The following is a 15,512-nucleotide window of genomic DNA, read 5'->3' as shown; positions in this document are numbered from 1 at the left end:
GGCCGTGTAAACAAACACTTGACAATACAGAAGTATGTGCCAGAGGGTGCGAACTGCTGTGCATGCTGAGAGCCTCCGCATGAAGTGATAAGCACAAGGTGGAAATATGTGACACCCAGATTATCAATGTATAATATACAATGTACAATCAGGTCCATAAGTATTTTGCTTCTGTACACCAGCACAATGGATCTGAAATGAAGTAATCAAGACGTGATTGAAGTGTAGACATTCAGTTTTAATTCAAGTGCTTTAACAAAAATATATTGCATCAACCATTTATGAATTACAGGATTTTATTACAGAATCCCATCATTTTCACAGGCTCAAAATAAGTGGAGAGTTGACTGATAAGCAGTTTCATGGCCAGGTGTTGCCTGTTTCCTCATTATTGCATGACCAATTAAGGAGATAAAAGGTCTGGGGTTGATTCCAAGTTAAATTTGAAGTTGAATTTACATTTAGTAGCTGTTCATGGGAACTCTCTCTCAAAACCTCTAAATTAACTTGTACCAGAATGATAGGGAGAAAAGAGTCTGGAGAAGGAAAGGAAGTGCTCGTGTTCCAAAGCACACAACATCATCTGTCAAACATCCCTGCTTGACTGAGGACGTCGCTCAGCATCCCTGTTCAGCTGAGGATGTTGCTCCGCCTCGTGTGTGGCCAAGAGCTCTGCTTTGCTTCCCTGCTCCGCCTTGGATGTCACTATACCAGGCTCCTCTTCGGACATCGCTCCACCTTCCTACTCCACTGAGGACGTCACTCCGCCTTCCTGCTCGGTTGTGGACGTCACTCCGTCATCCTGGTCGGCTGAGGACATCGCTCTGCCATCCTGCTCCACTGAGGACGTCATTCTGTCTCCATGCTAGGCTGAAGACGTTGCTCCTTTTCTTTGCACCCCCCTCTACCTTCATGATGAACATTGCTCCCCCCTCGGCTCCGCCTTGGGCTTCACCCCCCCCCACGCTGCACGGTGGCCATAACTCCACGCTCAATCCCGGCAAGGGATATCACATCATCTCTCTATGGTGTGGAAGAGTACCCATATCTGAACCTCAGTGAACACAAAGAGTGTCCTCTATCCAACCCTGTGAGGGAGGACACACTATGGAACTCTGAAATGCTTAGGGACATCTGGTATAGGGATCCGTGAGCCCCTCATGAACTGGTTACATGCTTCAGGAATCGCGCATGAGGGGGTGTATCATGTTATGCTCATGTTACGCTCATGTTACGTTAACATCATCTTTGATCGATGTAAGTCTTGTGGTGTGCTTTGTTTATTACTTTATTAAACGCTTCACTTATATTCTGCAATTGCATCTAAATTCCAAATCGTGACAGTTGGAAACTTGGCATTTGGTGATGTCCATGGGTTCCAGATTTCAGGCAGTCATTGACTGCAAAGCATTTGCATCCAAGTATTAAAAATAATCCTAGTTTTTATGACTGTTAGTTTATCCAATTATTTGTGCCAAACATATCTTTTATAATTATGCTCAAAAAGCTGGTCTCACCAGACCATAACGTTTTGCCACATGGTTTAGGATGACTGTATGTATATAGGTTTTTTTGGTAAAAATTTAAGCGGTACTGGATTTTTTTTGAGAGAGAGAGATAAAGGGCTTCTATCTAGCCACCCTGCCTCATAGCCCAGACATATGAAGAATATGAGAGACTGTTGTCACATGCAGGGAGTCACCAGATACTCCTGCAGCTCCTTAAATGTTCCCATAGGTTTCTTTGCAGCCTCTCTCGTAATTATTCATCTTGTCCTTTTGTCAATTTTGGAGGGACGTCCTGTTCTTGGTAATGTCCCTGTGGTGCCCCATTTTACCCACTTGTTGCTGATAACCTTCACAGTGACCCATGGTACAGATCTGTACATGCGTTGTGAGCTGTTTGAGGACCATGGCTTCAGCTGTCAGATGAAACCAAGAAGAATCAGCTGATCTTTATTTGGGGTTAATCAGAATATATTCATTGATGTATTGAAGATTTTTTTGTATTATTGTGCAACATTTTCTTTCCCCCCTAAAACATTTCTGTTTGTATTTCACATCTTGTTGGTTGCTATCTGATATTAAAGGTGGAAAAAGATGTGGCATGATTTATCTTGGTTTCATTTTTTACATCAGAGAACCCCGGAGGAGGTGTAGACTTTTTATGTCCACTGTATACAAAATATTAATATTAAATATTAAAAGTCTCCATACATTGGGGACTATGTAAAACAGCACCATGTCGGTTGTGCCTTCGTCAGTACATGTTCGTGGACATCCACTTCTCGGCGCAACACTTCCAGTCTTTTGAATTTGTTAAAAGGTTTGGTAACAGTGTTGTGTGTGATGTGCTTGTAATATTTCCTATTAAAGTCCATAGCAACCTTGTGACAGCTTCTCCATCCATCCATCCATCCATCCTCTATCCTCATCTATACCTCTTATCCTACAGGGTCGCAGGGAAACTGGAGCCTATCCCAGGTAGCATGGGGCACAAGGCGGGGTACACCTTGGACAGGGTGCCAAGCCATCGCTGGGCACACTCACATACACATTCACACACCCATTCATACACTACGGACACTTTGGACACGCCAATCAGCCTACCATGCATGTCTTTGGAGTGATGTAGGAAACCGGATTACGCGGAGGAAATCCCCACGGCACGGGGAGAACAGAGCCGTGACAGGAGTCGAACCCCAAACCCTGGAGGTGTGAGGTGTGCCTTTTGTCAAAGGCAATCTTTAAAAAATAATAATTGAAAATTCTATTACCATTATTATTAATAATAGTATAACGTAAGTATAAAATACATATTTTGGAAGTACTTCGGCTAAAAAAAAAAGTGTTAATTTCCCATATGTATAGAGACCTTTGGGACACCCTGTACAAAATCCTCTATCATTCATAAACTTTGGGCCTTTCACAATTGTAGAATATGTAAACAGACCAGCTTGCGTTATATATTCACTTTTAGGAAGGAAAGGTTCAGAGTTCACCTATTGTTTCTACCACAAAATAAATGGTCTTTAGTAGACATAACATTGCACAATATAATATAGTATAATATAATATGATCTACTATATCTCCATTATCAGTTCTGCTAAAGAATTCACGCATTAATCTAATTCTCATGAATAACTCCTCGTGCTGCTTGTCTGCTGAATCTCGCGCGCTCCCTCTGCTGCCTGCTGCTGTTCAAAAACTTCATGTCTGCTCTTCCTGCTTCTCCTCCTCCTCCTTCTTCTGCTTCTCTTCTTCTTCTTCTTCTTCAGTGTGTGTGTGTGTGTGTGTGTGTGTGTGTGTGTACTGGGAACCGGACGGACGGATCTCGGGTCATCTGCAGCTGCGGCGCGCGCACGCGGAGGGCGCAGGAGGAGGCGGAGGGAAAAAATGGCGGCCATCAACTAGAGCAGGACACACGGGGACAAGTCGGGAAAGAAGATCCGAAACAGTGAGTAAAGCGGAATAAACGGGTCTAAAACGCGACAATGTGGAGAAAACCACGGTGTGTTTGGTGGTCCGTGACGCGCTGACGGTGTGTGTGTGTGTGTGCGCGCGCGTATGTGCGCGCGTGCTTTATTTGGAAATTGAAGCTCGACGTGAAAGACCTGCGAAGGAGCTTCTGTCTCTCGCTGTCTGCCTGTCTCTCCTCCTTCTTTATGTGTGTGTTTTGACCAAATGGTGGAGATTCGCGGCGTGCTGCTGCGAGGTGAAGCTCTCGAGAAGGTTGAGATGATCGGGAGTATAATTAAAGTGAAACAGACGGAGAGCTTCCTGTTCGGTTCTTCTTCCAACCCTCTATTTATAAACCTCACTAATGTGTGTGTTTTGTTTAGATCATCTAATGGACCTTTGCTTGAGGTGTTTGGAGAGGGAATTGGTCCAAAAGAGCTTTATTTGACTGGTGTGTGTGTGTGTGTGTGTGTGTGGTGTGTGAGTGAGGAAGAGAAGAAGGAGAAGCCATTGCGCTTCTTTTCTGCTCTTTCTCTCCTGTGGGATCGTCCATTAAGCGACAGTCAGTGTGGCTGGCATTGCTGCAGCTCCTCTCCACGTCCACACACACACACACACACACACACACACACACACACACACACACACACACAGAGTACAAAAAAGCCAATGTTCCTGCTCCCTGACGTTCAGCTTGAACACGATCTGGATGTTTTTCATGCACTCGCTCATGTGGATGGATGGAAGTGGAGGTGAAAAGTGAAGTGTTTGGACTTCCTCCTCCTCCTCCCCCTTCTTCTTCTTCTTCTTCTGCTTCTTCCTCGTCTCCGTTCTTCATCTCTGTCGGTCTCCGGCGTCTTTTTGGACGTGCTGTCAGGTACGACATTATTCTCCGTAAAATGGAGGGAGGCGGATGAGTCTCCGAGGAGAGAAAGAAAGAAAGGAAGGAGGAGGAGTGAGACAGGAGAACAAAGGTTGACTTCTCTTCTCTGGCTTCTACTCTCGCTTGGACAAGGAACCTCACATAGTGAGCTGTTAGACTAAATATTTTCTCTTTTTGTTTGTTTTGATCAGAGGTTTATGGTTCATTTAAGGTTTAGGATGAACTCGGGTTGTTGTTCTCAATGGTTTTGTTCGTGCCCGTGTGTGTTGGACCTGTAGTTCCCTTTTTTGTGAGATTTTTTTTTTCTTCGGGTGAATAGAAGCCGCGATGGTGGTTGTCACATTCAGCCGTGGATGAGAGGAGAATGTTAATGCCGCCACATTCATGCTAATGTTCTACCAGTAGTGGCCTTCACACGTCTTCACAAGTGAGAAGTTTTCAAAGTTCCTGGTTGTACTTTTGGAGATTTTAAACCTCGTTTTGTTGATTTTGAGGTTTCTCCTTGATAACACAAACACTTTTTTTTGAAGTGTTTCTGGATATTAAAGTTCTACCTCAGGTTCCTGCTATGTTCTTTACAGCATAATAACATATTAGCATGACTGTTACAACAAATTTTAGTGACCTTTTCTTTTCTTGTCAGATGTTTTTAGGTTTTCGGAAACATTAGCATTTATTAAGCTATTAAAATTGTCATTTAAATCTTAAAATGGTATTTTTTTTGTTTTCTTTTTAAGTAGAGCCACACGCTAATTTTGACAGATTAGCCTGAATTTTAGCGTACGTTTTAGTGATTCTTTAGTGCAGTAAAAAGTTTTGGAAATTCATGCTTGTGTCTTGAAAGATGGATTTAAATTTCGAAATGGCGAATTAAAGGTTAAAACACTTTAGTGGGGTGTTCGTTGAGGGCAGAATGAGTGTTCCGCCTCAGGTTCTCGTTATGTTCTCAGGCTAATTTTAACATATTAGCATGTGGTTTTTTTTTTTTTATGTTGTTGTTTTTACTGTCTTTTCCAAATCTAGAACGATGTTGTGAAGTTCCCTGCTTGAGTTCTGGACTTGTTTAATATTCCATGAGGAGTTTAAATATCAAAACCTATTACTTGTTTGTATGCTAGGATTAAAAAGACATTGCTCTGTAGTTCTCATTTGATGTGAACATGGATTGCGTTTGTTGCACGTTATTTGAACTCTTCATTTATTATTTAATTGTTTATTACTAACTAAATTATGGAAAAAATACAGCATGCAATAATTTAAGTGCCACTTTACAACATCTCAGGTTTTTAAAATTTTTTTTTATCTTTTCTTTTAGCGCTTCATTCCTCTGTTTTTGCAAGATAATGTGAAAGACTGAAGGTGTGTGTGTGTGCGTGCGTGTGTGTGCACTTGCTCGCTTCTGCAATAACTCTGGTCAGTGTAGAAACCTGCTGACACTGAGATCACTGCGACAACTGAGGAGGACGAGCTTTTAAAATTCAAAATGGTGGCTGTGTGTGTGTGTGTGTAAGCTAAAACTGACTTTTACACGTGAAACTTGATGCGTGTGCTCGACTCAGTTTGTCTTATGAACATGGAATTGAGACCAAGGATTTAGAGGTTCTGTACCGTCGAATTTAGGATTTAGATCTCTGTGTTGTTAGTCTGTACGTGTTTACACTTAAAAACGTCGTAGCATTGTCCGGCTTAATTGAACCTGTCAGCATACACACACAACGCACTTCAGTATGGTGTGTGTGTGTGTGTTTGTTTGTGTCTCGTCAGCATAGCTTCATTCTACCAACCTGCCAGTCCAGTTTGAACATGTTCTCCTGCAGCGTCTTCATGTCCCTCTCCTGTGTTTATGCAAATGTGGAATTTCAGCATAAGACAAGCTGAATGGAGACATCTAATGAGTGAGAGTTCGTCCTCCAGTGTGAGGTGTAACGATTGATCCGAAGGAGTGATCTACAGTCCTCTCCGAAAGTATTGGAACGGAAAGGCCAATTCTTTAGTTTTTGCTATGGATTGAAGACATTTGGGTTTGAAATCAAAAGATGAGTTGAGTTTAAGATTATAGATAAGAATTTCAGGTTTCATTTCCTGATAGTTACATCTACATCTTAAAGTAAATAACACGTAATATGTGGTTGCATATCCCTTGAATGCAATAACGGCATCAAGCTGGTGACCCACTGGCATCAACAAACTGTTGTGTTTTTCTTTTGTGTTGCTTTTCCTGGTTTGTTCTGTAACTTCTTTCAGTTGTTGTTTGATTTGGGGGGTCTCTCCCTTCAGTCTCCTCTTCGGGAGGTGAAATGCTGCTCAGTTTGGTTAAGGTCTGGCGATTAACATGGCCAGTCTAAAACTTTCAACTTTTCCTCCCTGATTAAGTCCTTTGTTGTGTTGGTAGTGTGTTTTGGATCATTATGTGGCTGCATGATGAAGTTCCTCCCAATTTGATTGGATGCATTTCTCTGTAGATTGGAAAACAGAATGTTTCATTAGACTTCTGAAGTCATTATGCTGCTACCATCATGAGTTACATAATCAATAAAGATTAGTGAGCCCATTCCAGAAGCAGCCATGCAAGCCCAAGCCATGACACTACCTCCACCGTGCTTGACTGATGAGCTTCTGTGTTTTGGATCATGAGCAGATCCTTTCTTTCTCCACACTTTGGTAGAGGTTAATCTTGGTTCCAGAACTTTTGTGTCTCATCTCTGTATTTCTTTATAAAGTCCAGTTTTGGCCTTCAGATTTTTACTGCTGATGAGTGGTTTGCATCTTGTGGTATGGCCTCTCTATTTCTGCTCTCAAAGTCTTCTTCAAACATTGGATTGTGATCCCTTCACCTCTGCCCTGTGGAGGTTGTTGGTGAGGTCACTGACTGTTGTTCACGGCTTTCGCAATGTTTCTGTCATCGACTGCTGTCGATTTCCTTGGCCGATCTCTTCCATGTCTGGTTATTTGTTTATCAGTGGTTTCTTTCTTTTTTTAGGACATTCCAAATTGTTGTACTGGCTATGCCCATAGTTTGTGCAATGGCTCTGATCGATTTCCCCCTTTTTTCTGAGCTTCAAAATGGCTTGCTTTTCTCCCATAGACTGCTCTCTGATCTTCATGTTCGTTTATCCTTTTTAACAACAAATGCAGTCTTCACAGGTGAGACCCAGGGCTCACACCAAGAGTAGACATTCAGAGCAATTAATGCTTTAAATAATCAGTCTACCAGGCACACCTGGGCAGAAAGAAACACCTGTCAAGCTGGAATATTTTTGATCCCTTGAAAAAAAAATGGGTGGGTTCAAACAAAAGGTGCCAAGTTGTTTAACACATCTAGATGTAAATATGAGGACATTAAAGCTGAAACTCTGCTCATAATAATCTTTTAGTATCAAACCCAAGTGTCTTCAATGTATAGCGAAAACAATAGAATTGGCCTTGCTGTTTCAATACTTTCTGAGAGGACTGTATTCTTTTATATGTGTGTATGAAAGAGTGCACATTTGGCCGATATCACGGCTTGCAAATGATTTTTGTAGCCCACTAGGAGTCTTTCTAATCCTCAAAGAACATTTCTGCTTTTTTTTTGGTCCACCTTGCATGCACAGCATGTTTACATCTACACACACATTTTCAATTATGTTCAAGTCAGGGGACTGTACGTGCCATTCCAAAAGCTATAGCTTGCATTTCTCGATGTAGCTCATGGTGCTTTGAGGTATGTTTTTAGATCATTGTACTGTTGTAGAAGCCAGCCTCTTTTCAGCATTTAGTTTCTTCACTGACTGTGTCACATTTGCATCCAGAACTTGCTGATATTCACTGGAATTCTTTTTATTTACTCTTCCATCAACCCATGAGATGTTGGCTGTGCCACTAGCTGCCATACAATCTCAAGCATAATAGATTCACCCACAGGCTTAACAGTTTTCATTAAAAAAAAAAAAAATCTTATTTTCTTCAAATGCACCTTTGGTGATTGTGGCCGAAAAGTTAAATTTCCGCTTCATCAGTCCTCAGCATTTTTTCCCAAAATGCCTCTGGTTTATCAAGACGTTGTTTTGCATACATAAGATGTTGACTTTTGTGATTAGGTCAGAGGTACGGTTTCCTTCTGATGACTCTTCCATGCAGATTATGTTTGTGTAAGCAATGTTGCTGAGTAGAATGATGTGTCACTACTCATGTGTCAGCTAAAACTTTCTGCAGGTCCTTAGTGTCATTTGGGGATTATGCTGTGCCTTTCTGCATATGGGCAGTTCTATCTGAGAGTCTTCTTGGTCTTCCAGATCTTTTCTTGACTTGCACGCTGAAAGTACTCTGATATCTTTTTATAGCCTTCCTCTGCTTCGTAAGCATCAATTAGCTTCATTTTCAGATCCTCTGTCAGCTGCTCAGAAAACCCCATGGTTGTTGAGTGTTTGCACAAGAGTATTTATTATACTTTGGAATTGTCATTAGCTGACTATTCCTAATGACAATGCTTGGCCTGAGTGATGCGTTTTAACAAGTGAAGAATTTTTTTTCTATTTTTTTGAGGTCATCAACTATAAAGTGACTGTCCATTAACACTGACAGAAAATGATTATAGTGGTTATATACAGTGCTGTGAAAAAGTAATTAAAAAAAAAATCTTTGTGTACGTCTCATACTAAGCAGTTTTAGATATTCAAATGAAATACAACACAATAGTTTTTTGTTATTTAATTTTTGTTAAAATAAAAAAAATAAAAGCAGAAATAAGTTATCCAACACCCATCACCAGTATGAAAAACCAGTTGCCCCCTTAAACCTAAAATCTGTGCCACCTTTAGCAGCAATAACTGCAACCAGACGCTTCCAATAACTGGAGATCAGTCTTTCGTTTACTTCTAGGACTAGGACTTACTCCTATGCTTTGGATCATTGTCTTGCTGCATAATCCAGTTAAACTTGAGTTTCAACTTACGGACTGAAGTCTGGATATTCCCCTTTAGGATTTTCTGGTAAAGCGCAGAATTCCATTTAAAATGTATGTTTCCCTCAATTATTGCAAGTTGCCGAGGCCCTGAAGCATCAAAGCATCCCCACACCATCACATTCCACCACCATGCTTGACCGTAGGTTTGATGTTCTTTTTGTGGAGTTCTGTTTGGTTTACACCAGATGTAACGGGACCCGTGTCTTCCAAAAAATTCCACTTTCATCAAGGTGTGTTTTGGGAAAATTCAGACTAGTGTTAATGTTCTTCTGGGTCAGCAGGGGTTTTCACCTCGCCACTCTTCCATGGATGCTCTTTTTGCCCAGTGTCTTTCTAATAGTGGAGTCATGAACAGTGACCTTTATTGATGCAAGAGAGGCCTGTAGTTCCTTTGATGTTGTCCTTGGTTCTTTTGTTATTTGCTGGATGGGTAGTTGCTGTGCTTTTGGAGGAATTTTGGAAGGTCGGCCTCTTCTGAGAAGGTTCACTACTGTGCTGAGATAACGGCTCTCACTGTGGTTCTTTGGAGTCCCAGAGCCTTTGAAATAGTTTTGTAACTCTTCCCAGACTGATGTATTTCAATCACCTTCATCATTTCTGGAATTTCATTTAATTTTGGCACAGTGTGTTACTGGGTGAGATCTTTTAACCCACTTCATACTGTTGAAAAAGTTCTATTTAAGTGTTGATTTGATTGAACAGGGTCTGCAGTAATCAGGTGTGGTTGTGTCTAGTCCAGCTGAACCCTGTTATTAATGCTGTTTCATAGATTTGGGGATTTAGTAACTATGGGGGCAAATACATTTTCACACAGGCCCAGTTGGTTTTGGATAACGTTTTCGTTCCAATAAATAGCGTTCCCATTTAAAGACCGTATTTTGTCTGTACTCAGGTCGCCTTTGTCTTATCTTCGATTTTATTTTCATTTCTGAAACAATTTAGTACGAGATCTACACAAAAACAGAAGAAATCAGATACTTCTTCACAGCACTGTAGTTTGCTTCAGAGATTGTGTTTACTTCTTTTCATTTTAAAATGAAAAAAAACAAACAAAAAAATCCGTGATTTGCTTATGCATACAACTGTATATCAGCTGTGAACAGTTGAATCATTTCCCCCCTCTCCTGACAGAGAAACCACAACGTGCAACGTGTGAAGGTTTTACCACGTCGGAAATGTTAAAGTTATAGCTTTACCTCTGACTGTCACAAAGCTCTGACACTGGAAGCTCTTTCCATAAATGTTAAATGAACGTCTTGTTAAATAAACGTCTGTCCCTGTGAATGAGCTGTTACTATAGAAACGATTATGTGCAAGCATATTAATATAAACCTGCGATTTGCAGCTGCACTACTGTCAGCGCTTCTGTTATAGAAAATGAATCAACACCCAATCAGTATGTTTGCAGTTATGGCCTGAGTAACACTGATATCTTTAAACATTGCCATATGCAAATGAGCTCTTAAACAAACCGCATGATTTGACTAGGTTTTTTGAGCACTCTGACCATTGTAGGTGTTAGATGTTTGAGGGTGTTTTAATGAATCACGATATTGGTGTGATTTCTATTGTAATAATATTAATAGTAGTAGTATTAGTAGTAATAATAATAATAATTTGATCATTAAAATGACAAGATTACTATTGTAAGGCATTTTAAAATCAAACCATAATCATATATGTGCAATTATCACTAGAAATCATAATACAGTAAAGTATTAGCCTGACTGGTGTATGTTTGTCTTATTTAGTGGTTCGGGACACAGTTGGATGCAGTAACATATTTGTACCTGTAACTGAGAAGTTCATTACAGTGCTTATGAGGTTCTAGTTTGACACTGTTACATTTTCCTCCTGAAGGGTTCATTGGTGGTTTGTCCTTGTGGAGGAAACCTTAAACCAACAAAGGTCTTCTTTTGGGAAATGGTTCCAATTAGAACCTATTTTGAAATCTGCATTTAAATAACCCCTTGTTTAAAGAAATGTATCATATGGTTTCAGATATAACGTGTGTGTGTGTGTGTGTGTGTGTGTGAAACAATGTTGTACTGTGTGTGTGTGTTCCTGTTTCTCTGTAACTCTGGCGCTCTTTGATGACATCATCATCCTGCTCTGTTTCAGGACATTAAACAGAGACAGGAGGTGATGGAAACACATGATTGTGTGTGTGTGTGTGTGTGTATGTATGTATGTGAGGCCTGGAGAATCTAAAAGCTGTGTTATGTAACGGAGTGATAGCCAAAGGTTCACTTTCCCTGCTGACCCACATGTTCAGTAAACCATAAATAACAACAGAAAGATAGGAGATCTATAGAGTGTGTATTTTAAATAAACGATTACGTGATCACTTCCTAATTTCCAGTATGTGTAGCATCATGCTAACACTTTAACGCTCTCATTCAGTTATTGATACGGCTCTGTCTGGGTTTTGCTTCAGAAGGAAGAATGAAGTATGGGTAGCGCTGGAGTCATTTCCCAGAATGCAATGTCATGTAAAGAAAGCAGCCAGTCGACCATTTCAATCGGCTTTTGTGTCGTCCTTCTCCTCAGAGGTTCTACAGATCTTCTTCACCCTGTTTTGTTTGTGTGTGTGTGTGTGTGTGACAGAGAGAAAGAGAGAGACTGACTGAGATTATCTGCTACTGCGTAACTTTAACATCAACACACGCTGACTTGCAACCTGGCGACTGAGCTCCAGGAGTTACAATAAATATACTTCTACACAGTTCTGCACGAGGAATAAAGAAGAACGTGAATTTCTTTATTTAATTACTTTATTTAATCTCTACCTGAACTCTACAGCATAATGTTTAAATGGTTTCCGCCTCGACGCGGTGTTTTTGTTTCGATATTAGATTTGATATTATACAGTGAGGGAAAAAAGTATTTGAAAAAGTATTTGCTGATTTTGTACGTTTGCCCACTGACAAAGAAATGATCAGTCTATAATTTTAATGGTAGTTGTATTTGAACAGTGAGAGACAGAATAACAACAAAAAAATCCAGAAAAACGCATGTCAAAAATTTTATAAATTAATTTGCATTTTAATGAGGGAAAAAAGTATTTGACCCCCTCTCAATCAGAAAGATTTCTGGCTCCCAGGTGTCTTTTATACAGTTAACGAGCTGAGATTAGGAGCACACTCTTAAAGGGAGTGCTCCTAATATCAGTTTGTTACCTGTATAAAAGACATCTGTCCACAGAAGCAATCAATCAATCAGATTCCAAACTCTCCACCATGGCCAAGACCAAAGAGCTCTCCAAGGATGTCAGGGACAAGACTGTAGACCTACACAAGTCTGGAATGGGCTACAAGACCATTGCCAAGCAGCTTGGTGAGAAGGGGACAACAGTTGGTGCGATTATTCGCAAATGGAAGAAGCACAAAAGAACTGTCAATCTCCCTCGGCCTGGGGCTCCATGCAAGATCTCACCTCGTGGAGTTGCATTGATCATGAGAACAGTGAGGAATCAGCCCAGAACTACATGGGAGGAACTTGTCAATGATCTCAAGGCAGCTGGGACCATAGTCACCGAGAAAACAATTGGTAACACACTACGCCGTGAAGGACTGAAATCCTGCAGCGCGCGCAAGGTCCGCTGCTCAAGAAAGCACATATACATGCCCGTCTGAAGTTTGCCAATGAACATCTGCATGGTTCAGAGGACAACTGGGTGAAAGTGTTGAGGTCAGATGAGACCAAAATGGAGCTCTTTGGCATCAACTCAACTCGCCGTGTTTGGAGGAGGAGGAATGCTGCCTATGACCCCAAGAACACCATCCCCACCGTCAAACATGGAGGTGGAAACATTATGCTTTGGGGGTGTTTTTCTGCTAAGGGGACAGGACAACTTCACCGCATCAAAGGGACGATGGACGGGGCCATGTACCGTCAAATCTTGGGTGAAAACCTCCTTCCCTCAGACAGGGCATTGAAAATGGGTCGTGGATGGGTATTCCAGCATGACAATGACCCAAATCACACGGCCAAGTCAACAAAGGAGTGGCTCAAGAAGAAGCACATTAAGGTCCTGGAGTGACCTAGCCAGTCTCCAGACCTAAATCCCATAGAAAATCTGTGGAGGGAGCTGAAGGTTCGAGTTGCCAAACGTCAGCCTCGAAACCTTAAAGACTTGGAGAAGATCTGCAAAGAGGAGTGGGACAAAATCCCTCCTGAGATGTGTGCAAACCTGGTGGCCAACTACAAGAAACGTCTGACCTCTGTGATTGCCAACAAGGGTTTTTAAACCAAGTACTAAGTCATGTTTTGCAGAGGGGTCAAATACTTATTTCCCTCATTAAAATGCAAATTAATTTATAACATTTTTGACGTGCGTTTTTCTGGATTTTGTTTGTTGTTATTCTGTCTCTCACTGTTCAAATAAATTTACCATTAAAATTATAGACTGATCATTTCTTTGTCAGTGGGCAAACGTACAAAATCAGCAGGGGATCAAATACTTTTTTCCCTCACTGTATTATGAAAAATTTATCAACAAATTCACATTTTTCTATTTAAAACACCGACTTCAGTACTTCTGTGTAGAATTAATCTGGGGGCGGGACTACGTATGGGCTCAGCTTGTGATGTCACAAAAAAAACACCCTCGATGACTTGATCCTATCACGACCCAGTATGCAAAAAATATGCAAATTATTAGAGAATAACAACATGGTGACCAGAAAATAAGTTGTGTACTAAGCTGTGTGCTAACTAAGAAAAGCTGTAAAACATTTACAGTAAAGTGTTGTGATATTTTTACAGGTCATTTCTGTACTTTTTTTTTTTTTTTTTTTTTTTACAGTAGTGTTTGTACTGTAAAAACTGTGTGGTTTATAATTTGTAATATTCTGTAAGTTTAAAATAAATAAAATATTTATCCATTATATTTGCAGTCAACTACTGAGGCTTGATTCAGCTTAGCAGTTGAAAGTTTAAGAGTCTTGCTCAAGGACACAATCAAGAAAGCCTGCACTAAAAGATGATTCGCTTTACTAAACAAAAGTGTTTACCAGCATATAAACTTAAACGCAAAGACGATTCGTTTTCACCTAATGTAGGTTCCAAAATAAAGGTCGCATAAACAATCCACTAATTTTCACATTAGTCTCGACACGGACAATGTTTAACACTGCCACTCCTGCCAAAGCATCATATGTCCCACAATGCACTGCATTAATACGGTGCACTGCTCTAACTGCCGATCATTTCCTGTACAATCCTGTAAAATAATATAAAAGTATTTTGCTGTCAATTCACAGCAGTTATTCCAGTGTAATTAAGATAATGTTGGTGATGAACAGTTGGAGATTGTCTGGATAATATTGTATTTGAATAGGTTTTGCTACTAAATAAATCAATGTGAAAATGAATATGTAAATAGACGTACTACTTTTGACTCATCTGACCTAGTTTACTGGCAGTTAGCTAACCGCCTAGGTACACTACATGGCCAAACATTTGTGAACACCTGTTCATCACACCCATATGGGATTCTTCCCCAAACTGTTGCCACAATGGTTAAAAGTTAAAAGCACACAATTGTATAGAATGTCTTTGAACGCTGTAGTATTACAGTTTCCCTTCACTGGAGCTAAGAGGCCCAAACCTGTTCCAGCATGACAGTGCCTCTGTGCACAAAGTGAGTTCCATGATGCTTTGCCAAGGGTGGAATGGAAGAACTTGAGTGATCTGCTCAGAGCCCTGATCTCAACCCCTGATCTCAACCCCTGATCTCAAACCCACGCTCCAAAATCTAGTGGAAAACCTTCCCAGAAGACTGGTAGTTAGTATAACAATAAAGAGGCACTAAATCTAGAATGAACTGCTCAAAAAGCACACGTAAGTGTTACGATTAAGTGTCCACATACTTTTGGCCATATCGTGTCAGTTAGCTAATGATATTTATATGGGGCTATTTGAGATGGTAGGACAATATGGGGGTACTTCATAATACTTTTTGTAGATCGTTTCCTGGATTTTCGGGACAGATATACCAATCCCACAGTGCTGATGAATTGTGGATTCTGATTGGTCAGAAGGTTTAATTGTACTGCAGCTGCACGTGGTTTATATTAATGTGCTCGTTCTAGTATGTTATCGTTTGTATAGTAACAACGCGTCTGGTGTACAGTCCACAAAAAATGGATTAATCTGGTGAAATTTTCCATAAGAGGATTTTTACATAACATTTATGGAAGGAGTCTCCAGTGTCAGCGTTTT

At 40.5% G+C, this 15,512-nt stretch overlaps 1 protein-coding gene across 6 annotated transcripts in view; it reads left to right on the top strand.

The window, feature by feature from the left end:
* Nucleotides 1–3,170: 3,170 nt before the first annotated feature.
* Nucleotides 3,171–15,512, top strand: part of znf462 (zinc finger protein 462) — a 48,685-nt gene continuing 36,343 nt past the window's right edge. The window contains exon 1 of one of the 6 annotated variants that reach the window (XM_017493560.3): nucleotides 3,171–3,457. The gene's annotated coding sequence lies outside the window, so the exon portion shown is untranslated. Of the gene's footprint in view, nucleotides 3,458–4,345; nucleotides 4,770–15,512 lie in introns of those variants that run through there. The other 5 variants (XM_053687729.1, XM_017493559.3, XM_017493556.3 and 2 more) reach the window with 5 other exon arrangements.

Source organism: Ictalurus punctatus, chromosome 18 (genome assembly GCF_001660625.3).
Source record: "Ictalurus punctatus breed USDA103 chromosome 18, Coco_2.0, whole genome shotgun sequence".
Lineage (NCBI taxonomy): Eukaryota > Metazoa > Chordata > Actinopteri > Siluriformes > Ictaluridae > Ictalurus > Ictalurus punctatus.
This window is presented reverse-complemented; position numbering and strand designations above follow the sequence as displayed.